Source organism: Tinamus guttatus, unplaced genomic scaffold (genome assembly GCF_059628265.1).
Source record: "Tinamus guttatus ecotype Peru unplaced genomic scaffold, ASM5962826v1 Tinamus_guttatus_pri_ptg000010l, whole genome shotgun sequence".
Taxonomy (NCBI): Eukaryota; Metazoa; Chordata; class Aves; order Tinamiformes; family Tinamidae; genus Tinamus; species Tinamus guttatus.
This window is the reverse complement of record NW_028288544.1, coordinates 1,540,522-1,553,696: the sequence shown is the minus strand read 5'-3', so window position 1 is coordinate 1,553,696 and position 13,175 is coordinate 1,540,522. Positions and strand designations below refer to the sequence as shown.

The 13,175-nt window shown below is 41.0% G+C and overlaps 1 protein-coding gene across 4 annotated transcripts in view; it reads left to right on the top strand.

Annotated features, from left to right (window-relative positions):
- FYN (FYN proto-oncogene, Src family tyrosine kinase) overlaps positions 1 to 13,175 on the top strand; it is a 123,705-nt gene that overhangs the window by 73,695 nt on the left and 36,835 nt on the right. For 2 of the 4 annotated variants that reach the window (XM_088522425.1, XM_088522402.1), the window contains exon 3: positions 2,914 to 3,048. The exons of 1 other annotated variant lie outside the window; for it this stretch is intronic. The gene's annotated coding sequence lies outside the window, so the exon portion shown is untranslated. Of the gene's footprint in view, positions 1 to 2,913; positions 3,049 to 3,581; positions 3,634 to 13,175 lie in introns of all 4 variants that reach the window. One more of the 4 variants, XM_088522411.1, reaches the window with a different exon arrangement.

Genomic DNA, 13,175 nt, shown 5'->3' with positions numbered 1-13,175 from the left:
TGTATGTATCCAAATGATACTGGTAAAATGCTTGTCTTAGTATTCCTTGTCCTAGACAACATGTATTAGTTTTATTGTTAGGGAGTATGTTTGGCCAGCTTTTAGTTTGTACTCTGTTTTCTCTTATTGTTTTCTTCAATGAGCAGCAGAGATTAGGTAAAGCCCTTTTCTAGCCTCTGTTTACATCAGCACTTTGGATTTGCCTGCGTCCAAAGGAATTATGTCAAAGCAATTGCCTGCATTTGCTTCTTAGCATGTTCTCCAGCAACGCTGTCGCTTCAGGGTCAAACTGGAATACATTAAACTGGAATTGGGGCAGAAACTGCAGCCAACCGCAGGTCAACGATGCCTCTTGAGATCTGCAAAAGTGACACTTCTGGGGTTCATTGCATTAACTCCCATAGCATCTCTTGAGTCTGGTCTGGGTGAATTACAAAGGCAAACGGTTAGTCTCACATACTCCTACATTCCTTCTCTGTCTGTCTGGAGTAAAAGGACAAGCTTAACTTCTGGCTCTTTTCTTTATATTTCATTTTTTTTAAAAAAATCCATATTTTAAATTAAATTGTTTCTATTTTGTTTCTGTATATTTATGTTTAGTAAGATTACCGTGATTGCTTCATCCCTAGAAATATATTTGTGAATTCTAGCCTATGTGATCTCTGGCTGAGTGAAAACTTGTGCATCTTTTGACATAAGCAAAGCCTTTAATTGAAGTGGAAACCACAACTGCACATCTGCTAAGCAGGACCCCCTCATGCTGTATGATGTAGCTGGCCCGTGCCAAAAAATGGGGGAGAAAAGTACATCCAAGAGGGCAAAAGATGTTAAAACACAAAAATGTACAATTCAAACTTAATCAAATTCTGATGAATCTTCTATTAGTAGTTCTGAGGCTTTACTCGTGATAAGCTTTGTTTTTTTAGGAAAGACTTGCTAATCATACACTTATGAGTCAAGATCTGTTGATAGAAATGCCAGGTATAGCAGAGACCTTTTTTTGGTGGTATGTTTGTATGAATGCATACATGTGTATATATGTATATACACATGCACACAGACACCGTAATAACCATTGGACAGACTTTTTTCCTCCCTAAAATTTTCACAAGCCTCATCACTTTTGCTTGCTCTGCATTTTTGTATTTTTGTCACTTTGCTTATGATGGGATGGCTGCTTTTGATTGTACTGGTCTGTGCTGTATTTTAGCAGGAATCACACAGTGAAAGTGACTGAAAGTGCCAAATACATATTTTTTTCCCACCTGCTGAAAAGAAAACTATCTCTTGAATCATGACTAATTAAATATAATGAAATGTTTTTATGAAATAATGCCTTTTAAATCTCTGGAGTGGCATATGTGAACCAACACTGAGCTCAATTAATTGAGATTATTTTATCTGTTTTATTTGCAGAATTTACATTGCAGCATTTAGTCATAAGTGAATTCATTCTAGAAGCTTAAAATGAGCTGATGCCAGCAACTGGCACAGATCAAACAGTCGCCAGTCCCCTTTGCCACTCCTACACATTAATGGGATTAATACTTGCTGGCCAGAGGCCTGGGTTAAGACAGACAGTGTGGGCAAAAGCTTATACTGTGTCCTTAAAACCCACCAAATTTAAATATTGGCGAGTTGTGAGATGAAGGAAATTCAGAACACAGCGTGCTTAGCAGCCCACCTGCCAGAACCAAGCCTTGGGATGCAGAGCCAGGAGCTTTCTTAGCAGCATCCAGGTCCCTCAGCTGGCTGAAGGGAAAGGAGAAAAAATGTGGATATCCTGCGTGACTTGGGAGGTGCCTGCTGGGGCAGCGCTCACATCCTCTCATCCCCTCGCTGAACAAGACACTAACTTGTTTTCCTCAACAAGACAGGCAGTTCCTGAATGAGTTCATCCTCTAAGGGTCAGGTTGGGAGTGGAAATATCTGTAAGGTAGGGAGGACTCCTCCTGTCAGCCTAATTTTTAGGTCCCCTTTTGTGGCTTTGGGATTCTCGGGCATGAATGTAAGCAGCAGACAGCAGATAAAGTAAGTTGCTGATAAAAGGGAACAGGTTCTCATAATCAGGGCTGTAATAACCCCCGTCCAGCTCCTAAAGGTTGTGTCCTTGGCATTCCAATATCAGCAAGTTTGTACCGTGAGTACTGGGAATTCAGAGTCCACTGCCTTTCAGACTCCTTAAAAGGTGGACAGTCGAGTGTCATCACTACTTCAATGGCACATCAGCCTCAAAAGACGCTTTCCCCTCCAGGCCTCCTGCATGCCATGAGCAGAAAGGGCATCAGGATTGCTACTACCCCAAGACAGGAGGGGGTGTTTTTAATAGAAATGCAAAGCACCGTCAGATGCTGTGATCACTCCTCTGATCACCCATATGAGGTAGACCATGGATCTCACCTTAGGGAACTCCTGCTTCATGCCTTCTAATCGAGGTTGAAAGAGTGTTTTTAAATCAAGAAGGGCTCCTTCTAACTTTGCAGAGGTGAGCAGTGCATCACAGCCTGTTCTGTAAAGACCTTCACTAGTTAGTTGCCCGTAACTGATCGCTGCTGAGAAAAGGAAAACAAAAGTGCCCGTTTCTGGTTTGGATTGGATGAATTTCTACTTCCACTGAGTTTTCCACCTTTGCTAGAATAGAGCCGATTGTTATCGAATTACTTCCCTATACAAATACCTCTAGACCAAGGACAGAAAAAAAACCAAAATTTCAGTTTTGTTTCTGTTGAAGACTTCTGTTAGTGTTCTCAGTTCTTTAACCTTTCTCCCCTGAACATTCTTCAGTTTTTTCAACACGTTATTTGAAAAATGGAATGGCAGAACTTGATATATTATTCAAATATCAAATGAAGAAGAACCAAATAGTTACTAAAACTTGCCTACTCATCCTTTACTTTTCATTTGTTTTTACAGTAGAGGCTTGAATTAGCCCTTTTGGCCACAGCCTTGCGTTGGGATTTCATGTTGAGCTGATTGCCCATCAGAACCCCCAGTCTCATATTTAGTCTCTGCTTCGGAGGATAGAGTCCTCTCTCTCCCTCTCATCCTGTAAGTATGACCTGCATTCGTTATTTCTATATTTGCAGTTATGCTTTGGATCCTCTAATTGATCAACTTTTTAATATGTTTAATATGACTGTAGACTCAGACATGCCTTCAGGACAAAATATATTTGAGTTTCTTGCCTGACCTCTTACAGTGCTCTCCAGGTACAGTGTTCTCCAGACTTACTGTCAATGTATGGAGCACACTCCCTGTGGACTTCAAAGCATTCTGTTTCTTGATCAAGGTTTTACAAACCAGGTCAAATGACTTGGTCTTACAATGCTATCAACAACGCTGCCTTCATCAAGTGAACTTGTAATTTTAGCAAGAAGTAACATCAGTTTAGTTTCACAGGATCTGTTTTCCTTGAAGCCAAGTTGATTGACTTTAATTACAGAGCTTTCTTCTAAGTTTTTATTAAATGAATCCTGTGTTGACTGTTCTACCCCATGCAAAGTACTGGAAACTCAACCAACTGGCCTATAATTACTTTTTATCTTGCTTAAATGCTGGCACAACCTTCTTCTTGTCCCTAGAACTTCCTCAGTGGCCCAGAACTGCTTTAGAAGCAGCAGCAGTAGCCTGGAGGTTTGTTCTTTAAAAATTTCTAAGACAAGTCTATTTGTACCAAGTGATTTGAAATACCTAGAGGAACTTATAACATAATCATCATCATAAATAGATCACCTGGCTTTTACTAGCAGACTAATCAGACATATTTGCTAAATAACTTCACTTCTGCTGTGTTGTTCTGAATGATTCTACCACTTTTGTTGTTTAGAATTCCTCTTTCTTCATCTGCTTAGAAGAATAAAAAGGCTCTACTTGCCTTTTTTCCTAGTATCTACTTGCTTCCTTTGCATAGTCTTTATTCTAGGTTTTATATTCATTGTTATCTTTTCCTTTTCTCCCTTCATGTGCTGGTTTTATATATAGTGCTTTATGTCTTTTTTCACTTCCCTCGTAAACCCAGCTGTTGGTTTTTTGGTTGCGTGTTATGTTTAACTGGCCGGGTCCTACTTTCTCAGTTGTAGGCATTTAGCAAACATCTTAAATCATCTCCAACTTTCTTTCCTTTCTTTCTTCCATCTGTCTTGACTCCCATCTGTTTCAGTTTTAGGAGATTACCTCTCACTAATCATGCATTCTGTTCTTAATTTATGGATAGATGAAGTGTATGTTCATATATTGCATAAAATTTTACCACAGTGATTATCAATTCAATGTACAAATTCTATTTGTGTGTAAAATGTTAGTCCTTTTCAGTCTAAACAACCGGGTTTGTGATCATTTCCTCTCTACTAATCGAGATCTAGAGCAGAGGTTGTCTGGTTCCTCTCTCAAACCACATGTGGCTTGCAGGCAGTTCAGGTGTAGCTACAACATATGACTAGCAGTAGCCTGTGCTTTTGCCAGCACTGCTGCTCCTGAGTGTTACTGTTCCCAGTCCTGCTGTGAGATGGTGGGGTGACCATGGTACTAGTTGTATATAGGTGTTGAGGAAGTCAGTCATCCCATCCTCTAAAATGTTTCTGATGATCTGTAAGAGATGCCAATACCTTATCTTGGGTGATTCATTACTATCCAAATTGACTTTCATCCTAAGTTGTCAGTCACTCAGATTTTATTTGTGACATAAAGTGCCTGTCGATTCCCCTCATCCAGCTGGGCTTCTTAAAATGGTTATAATTATTTCTTTTAACACTCCAGTAATGAATGCTAATGAATAATGAATCTACCTAGTAGTTTTCAAGAATATTGATTTGAATTACTGCTGTGCAGGCATATGGTTTGTCATTCATAACTAGCATATAGTCAACTGAGAAGGATCTCATCTTCTTACAGCCTGCACTTTATGTAACGTTGTTCTTGACATCATGTTTTTGTGCTAAACATGCTTTTGGTTGCTTATTTAATCTGATTTGTTTAGCCTTGGCCCATAGTCAGTAGACCATGATCCACAAATCTGACACCTGTACCCTGTGTTACACACCTGGTTGTTAACTTCTGCAGTCTTCAGATTTTTGTCTTTTTGTGCCAGGAAGCAGGGAAGAACTCCAGGCGGGATCTCCAAATCTCCTGAGTTACCTACATTTGTGTAATCTATGAGGTGTGTCACAAAGCAGTCACCTTCAGTGAAACCCTGCCCGTCAGTTCTGGTTTATTCTCCAATTCTGCACTTGTGTTTTGTGTCTTAAATCCAAAGAAGGATCACAAACTTCTTTTGTCTGCCTCTTCCTCACACAGTGCTCTTTCCATCCTCTCAATGAGGATAGTGGGCGCAGTTCTTGTGGGTGCTCTGGATCAGTGCTTTACAACTTCTCATCTTCAGAGTCAAGCTGGGGAAGGCATAAAGTGAGTGTGAGGGGGCACACAAGCACCATGTGCAAAATGTTGCTATATTGCCTTGTGGATGTGCATTTGCTTGCTCATATGTGTGCTGTGGGCTTGTGGACCACCTGATGATTTGTAGTCCCAGATCAGAGGTCCAGGAACACTGTTGTAGATAGTCCTGCAAGGTAGGTTGAGCACATGTTCACCTGAGCAAAGATCCACCCTCTGTTCTGTGTGTCCGACAGGATCTTCAGGTGTGGTTTTAGTATCTTTGCAGATGTTCCTTCACTCACAGACCAGATTTGAAGTGCAAGTTTCTTCTCTTAAATATATGAACCTTGAGCAATAGAGTAGAGAGAAAGAAAAACATCACGCTTTCTCTGGCTTGAGGGGAGGGACTATAAAAAGTGTATCTGAAGTTTTTGTCACTCATTGAGTCATAGAAAACCTGTCTGAAAGAGCTGATCCAACCTCCTGACCAAAGACAGTACCATTCCTGGTAGATACCTGTCTAGACTTCACACTTCCTTATCCATCTATTCTAGCTTTTTTTTTTCCCAGTCTTTACCAGTAGAAAGGTTGTTTTTTCGTATAGTAGTGTTGTTGTTTTTCCTGACATCTAACCAAATTAACTGCCATTTAATCCATTACTTTAGTGTGACTTTTTGTTTAGGACATAAAGAATTACTTCCTAGAGCTACAATGAGCAGATTGTAGTAGCTTTAAGCCTGAAGAACCAGATTCTGACCTGTAGCTGAGTCACTACATATGAGCATCCTCTGCAGATCATTCCGTGAGCAGTGCCCGTAATAAACTCAGGTTCATGAGGAAATCAAGTTAACGCATCGTTTTCTTTTATACTTGCCCTCAGACATGTTCAGAGAGATTAAAAATACATCTACCATATGCTTAGTGAACGGGCTAAAAATGAGCTGCTTTGAAGAATGTATTCAGTCCCTACATGGACTGCCTGGTAACATTATCTAGTTCTAGAATCCATTTTCATGGCCCTTAGCAGGCATCAGATGCCTTTTTTAGCCCACAATACCAGAAGGGAAGAGAGATGTTTCGTTTTCCCTCCTTCCCTCTTCATATTTTCCACCATCACCCCTTTTCTAAACTCTTAAGCCCCATTTCTTGAAGCACCTGTGATGTTCTCCCTATATTTCTAGTTGTTGATCGTCCTTCTCCTGGCTGTGACATTTTGATTAGACAGGTTTAACCACCTGCCAGTCAGGACAGGCTGTGGGATTAATCAGCAAAAATGAAAATTCATCAGTCCTACAGCCCAACACATTGATAAATATGCTACTAGTGACATCTATTTTCTGTGCAAATTTAGGCAGAGCTTTTACATCTTACCGTTACTGACACAGTCCACTTCAACACCGTGGTTGTTCACTGGCCTTTGTAACCATGTCTTCTCATCTTATCTGCTGCACCTATCTATAGCAGCTCTGCAACTGTGGCTAAAGCCAGTTGCAGTTATGGTGAGAAAACTGATTTTTTTTTTCTTATGAGCTGGTTACAGACAAATTTTTGCTCCTTTCTGAGAAGGAGAGTATTTTTTTTCCAACTTAGCAGATACTAAATTTAAGTAGCACTTTAAAAATATTAGCAGTAGTAGCACAGATGCAGTGAGATCCCCTTCTGAAGGACCCTTCTCGAGGGAACAGAGTCCTGATTAGTCTCCAAGTAAATTATCTTACTTGAGACGCAGCTTGGTTCCGTTTCCTTGCTGACACATACTCTGACTTCTTCAGTCATAAACCAGAAATCAGACAAGGCAGTGAATGTGTTAGTTTTGTTTGTGCACAAGCAATGGGCAAGTGGAGAAGGAGTGGCTGGAGGGAAGAAGCGATGTATTTTGAGGGAAGATCTGTCTGTCAGCCTCATATATTCCAAAGAAGCAGACAGGCAAAACTCTCTCCCTCCCCATTCCCTCTTCTTTCCCTGTCTTCCCCAGTTCACATTTTGCATTCTCCTCTGTGCAGCTCCTATGCTGCGAATCAATGAACACCCATTAATCCTGGGTAGATTCTAAAAATAAGATTTGAGAGAAAAAATCAGAACAGGGCAAATCAACCTGCAATCATCTTTCTGTTCTCCTATAGGGGATAAAAGAAAGAGGAAATCAGTGGAGACACTGTTTCACTTCTTTTTCCAAGATAAAATGACTGCCATTTGCAGCAGTTGTTCTTTTGAGGCAAGATTTCTAATTTATATACTTAAAAGACTCATTAAAAGTTAGAAGCATTAGCTCAAAATGCAGACCATCCACCCACTTCCTTCTGCTAGTGAATAGAGCTACCACAAGCAGCTTGCTGAGGGAGGAATGTAGCTTGAAATGATACTGTTGCATTGACATTGCATTCTTAGGTGTTTCTCAGAACCAAGGGTAGACCCATCTTTGGGGGGCTTTTAATTGCATAGCAAACAGTGTGGTTTTTTTTGTGTGTTTACTGCTTTTAGCTCTTAATTTCAAAGCTTTGTGGAACTCCTTGTAAGAACATAAAAAAGAAAGAAATCCTAAGTGAAGATATGAATCTGACTTGTTCTTCAGTGTATGAATGTAAAACCTGCAGGCTTTCTCTATCAAGTTACCTATAAATAAATCTCTTTCCTTCAAGTTACCACTGAAGTTTAGCCATTGGCAGAGAAAAAAAATTAAAATGAGAATTTCTCCATACAACAGATCCTCCTGAGCTTTCTTTTTCTGGGGCATCTCCTTCTTAAAGTGATAAATAGCATAGGCAGATAGAGCGTGTAACTCAGTGACTGTTTCTTTAAGAGGTAACAGGGTGACATTTTTTTGATTTCTGGAGCCGAGGAGAAGGGTTGATTTTTTTTCCTTTTGTTTTATTGCTCTTTAAAAAAAAAAAATTAAATTGAGAGGAACGTATTGCAGAGAATGAAGAGAATTCATTATTTCCGAAAAAGATGAGGCCACGGTATTCGCGGACGAGAGCAGAGAGGCAGCGTGGCGCTTCACTGGCCGTGCAGAGGTCTCGCGCCCGTCCCTTTGCTCGGTGCGGGGGAGCTGCCTGCCCCTGGCAGCTGCCTTGGGCTAATGTGTTTTCTGTGGCCTTGCCAGGTGAGCCCCCGCACCCGCCAGCTATGGGCCAGTTCCACCGACGTGAGCATCCCTAAAAGGAGCACCGCAAGCGGGGGGGCACCTTCTGCCCTTCTTGTTCCTCTCCAGCTTGTAGCCTGGTTTGAGTTAACGCTCGGTCTCTGACGCTCCGCGGGAGCCGGCGAGGCACCCCGCTAATATCAACAGCGGGAAGGTGGACCTGTTCCTCAGGCATCCATCACTCCTCCTCCCTGGCATTAGGTGGCTGCCTGTGCTGCCCAGGGACAGCTGTGCTCGCAGCCCCGGGCAGAAACCAACCATCTGGTTGTAGTTTCTCCTTCAGATCCTTCCTCGGGAACCTCCCCTTTGCCAGCCGCCCTGGCCTCGGGGGCTGGCTGAGATTAAGCAGGCAGGAAGCCACACAGATCTTCCTCATCGTGCACGCCTCGCTTTTAGATCAAGTCCCAAAGGGCAAAAAAGAAGGAAGGCACGGTAGCACAGTGATGCGCTACGCAGAAATGTGTTGCAACTTCAGCGTTGTCTGTATTGTCAGGAAACGGCTGACAAGGCCACGGTTGCTGTGTAAATGTGAGAGAAGGGCAGGACACAGTGGCAGGAGTTTGTTCAGAGGCAAAGTCTGCTTTCCCAGTGGCAGTGGGAACTTTTCTTTTTCCTGGCTCATTTCTGGACATCCTGACCGTTATGGGAGACTTCCACATCAACTTGAGGCCAACAAAAGCCGCTGCAAAAGGCTCTTGCCTGGAGCCAGAGCTGTATAGCAGTAGGAGTTCCTCTCAGGCTGCTCTGCCTACCGCTCCTCCGGTGGGTTTTCACTGACACTCTGCCTGCTCATGCTGCCAGACAAACAAGCAGTTTGAATGCAGAGCTTTTCCTGCTCAGCCCGCTAAAGCTGAACCTGAGGGTGGAGCTTTCTCCTCGGAAACCTCTTCAAAAGTCAAGTGAATGCAGCCCAAGCATTTTTTCACTGCTGTTTTTCACATGAATATGCTGTTTGAATGCACTCATTGATCCAGATACATTCTTGACTCAGAGTTCTGCCCTGGCTTTTCTGGCCTTTTGTTCAGGAATACCATAGTATGTATATGAGATTTTCTGCATATCCAGGAAATCCAGTGGAAATACAGTCTCTTCTCTGATTTATATTTATTAATGCAGCATGGCAGGTGCAATGCACATACGGATTTACAGCCATCCTACATAAATTCCCAGACTTTGTCCTCTTTTAAGTCTGAAACAATACATTCTAGATTGGGCCATTAGTTTCAGTGGTTCTGTTAGGTAAATAAATATGTACATTTATAAGGTAATCTGCAAGCCAAAGGCTGGGAAGTAGTAAATAATACCAAACAGTTCTTATTATTTTCATGCATTCACTGTCTCTTCCTGACCTGTTTTGCAATTCCTACAACTGTGGAATCCCTAATCACACCGCAATGAGGGCAGTCTTCTCTAAAGGACCCAGAGTTCATAGATATTAATAAACAATGCACCAACTGTTGCTGTTTTATTCCATCTGTCTAATTCAGATTGGCTTGAAACTGACACAAAGTGAATTCTAGAAACCCGAAATGCTGCTGTCAACCAGAGAGGTCGGTCATTAAGTAGAGACCATCAGAGCTATTTGCCTACATATGTCTAATTTTGAATGGCTATTTGTTTCCCAGTTTGGCATGCCTTTGTAATGGCTTCTAAGAGTCAAAGTGAGTGAGCAAGACTTTTCTAAAAATTGGATTTTTTTAAATGTATTTCAGGTCTGTGTGTCAAAATACTTGCTCCATCTGTTTCTCCCCAGGAAGCTAATAATGGTGACTAAGAAAGTAAGATTTCCAACTTCAGGATAAATTTCTGTGATGGTTATAATCCAGCCACAGGAAGTATTCCATAGAAAAAGTGTCTTTCTAAAAATTCTTATTATTCTTATTTTTGGAAATTTTTTCAATGCTTCTTACATCTTCCTGATAACCCAGAATGTAGCATTTCAAACGTAACTCGTGAAATTGTGGTTTGTTATCACAGAGTGATACTTCTGTAGTGCTTTCAGCAAAACATAAAACACCAAGATGATATCCCTTCGAGAGTATTATTTCAGTGCCGTGCTGGATGCATCCCTTGGTTTGATTAACAAGCATGTTCACCACAGAGGCAGAATAAAGGCCCAGGATTTTGTTCTTCTGATTCCTTTTTAACATAACTGTTTTTTTAACTCAGCTTTCCTGCTGGTGGTACTTTCATGTCAATTTGTAAGATTTGGTCAGAAGAAGATAGTTGACAGTTACCATTCATCCAGTCTCGCCCTTTCATCTCCTTCTCTGAAAGAAGTTCTCCTAAAAGTATACAGAATTTCATTCCAAGGAAAACTTTAGAGAGGAAGAAGAATGCACCCCTGCTGGATGTGAAGTTGCTGCATGTCTCTTCTACAGATTAAAGCTCTCTTCTACAGTAATGTCCATCACTAGGCAAAGGGTTGGAGGATAAGAGCTATGGCATAGATAGGAAGACACAAGTACGTGTTTCCTTGCATCTTCCTGTGTCCCTTCCTGAGTTGTAAGACATGCACTTTCTTCTAACGCACTCAAAAATCACAATCTGGAAAAATCTTTGTAAAGCTCCATGTAGAAATAACTAATGCTGCCAAGGGGCAAATTTACAGCGGTTATCCTGCCTCCTATCTTTTCCCAGTGGTTTATAACTGCAGAAGCAGGAGAAGGTCATGGCTTATCAATACTTTCTGCCTTTCAAATATCACATATCATTTTAAAATTAAAAAATACTCTTTATTAGGACTCCTCTATTTTTCCTGGATGTCTATGAGCTATCAGAAATCTTGCTTTGTTTCTGTTAATGAAGTGTGTGTCTGTTGTTTGCTGACATTTCAGCAATTTTTGTATTGAGAACCAGCCACCCTCTAGAAAAAGTGGAGGTGACTAATGTTAATACTAATAGTATTAATAACATCTTTGTAGGTGCTATGGTTATATAAATAAATAATAATAATGTAATAGCTAATTTTCTATCTTCATCCAATAGTGTTTCCACTGTGTGGAGGGAAACTGCTAGTCTGATGTTGGATTGCCTGCAAAGTAATTTGTTAGAGTCCAATAAATATAACAAAGGAAAGAAATGAGACAACTAACATTTTTTTTTCATTTATCTCTACGGAAGTCTTATAAACTATAGCATGTAAATGTTTTATATTTTCATGAAAACACATGTTTTACATTGCCCATAAAAGCACATCTTTAAAATAAACAAACGCAACTTGTTTGCATTAGAAAAGTTCATTTTAGTTGAGCTACTTATGTAATTTCTAGCAATACTAGTGACAAACTATAATGCTGGATGACCCATAACTCGTATATCTTAGAAATACTGCCTGTCCTGATGGAAACTTAATAAAATCTTGTTCCTTTACAGTAAGTTACGTAGCCTGTTGGATGAACAACACTGTGTGCTCCTCTCTAGAGAATTCAGTGTAAAATAGTTCCAGATTTTGTTTAGTGATCTCAGAGCTGCCTGAGTAACTCCAGCCTTCCAAAACTGCAGTCGTTGACATTCAGTGTGGTGAGACTTTAGGATATGAACTGCCTGCTCGGTGATATACTGAAGGAGATTAGTTTTTGGAATCCATTCATGGATACAAAGAGTGATGCTGACTGGAGGTTATATTTACTGTCTGTGAAAACCCTAAGTTAGCTCAAGCCTATACATGCACACGTGTATTCTCCCACATTTAGCAAGATCCCTGACTTTCCTAGCTAGTGTGTTTGAGCCAGGAAACGACAACTTGCAAGGTCTTGGCTTGAAAAGATGCATGCGTGCAACACACTGTCACATTTTGCAAGAGGCTCCGATCAAGCCATCTTTATCCTTGGGTTGTCTCAACACTGTAACAAAGTGGAAAAGGGCAAAGTGGAAGAAAAAAGCCCTCTGGCAGTCACTCACTGTGCATCAAGGTCTCTTCCCTCTACACTGCCAGGGCCAACAAAAAGATAATGGGAACAAAAAGCAAACTAGAAATCCCAAGTTGATGATTCAGTGGGTCTCAATTCATATCATCCTTCTAGAAAGAGAAGCGCTCCCCCCCAACCATTATTTTACTGGCACTACCAGTGCGCGTCTCCTGGTTAACTCACATTGCTTTTTGTTTCCAGAATTAACACTTTGAAAGATTTTCTTTGGCAGGTGATCTGTAGTTCTAACTTTTTCCTCATCAATTTACTCAAATGTGTAAATGAAGTGTGTCGGGCTGGCTTGTCAGCACTTGTAACTAGATACCTGAAATCTTCCCAGATGCCAGTGGAGATTTTCTTCCCTATGCAGCTGGAGGTTTGTGAATGAACAGCAAAGCTCCATGAAAAATACTTCTCTCATATATATATATATATATATATATATATTCTTCATGTCTGCAAAAGCAGCAGCCGTAAGAAGAAAACCTCTTCTGTCATCACTCCCACGCCCACAATTTCACATTTCCCTTTTCTTTCTTTTCTTTCTTTTCCTTCATTTGGCTTTCTATTTTTTTTTTCCTAGTGGAAACACAGGGGAAAAATTCAACGAAGGAGCCGTGTGGGGCAGGGAAGGGCGGTGATGGCATTTCACAGGGAGGCTCCATTTAGAGCCAGCAGAATAACTGCCGTGATTCCAAAGCCCGCCTGTGGCTCTGCCATTTTGAGGCACACACGTGCACGTTCCAGCACTG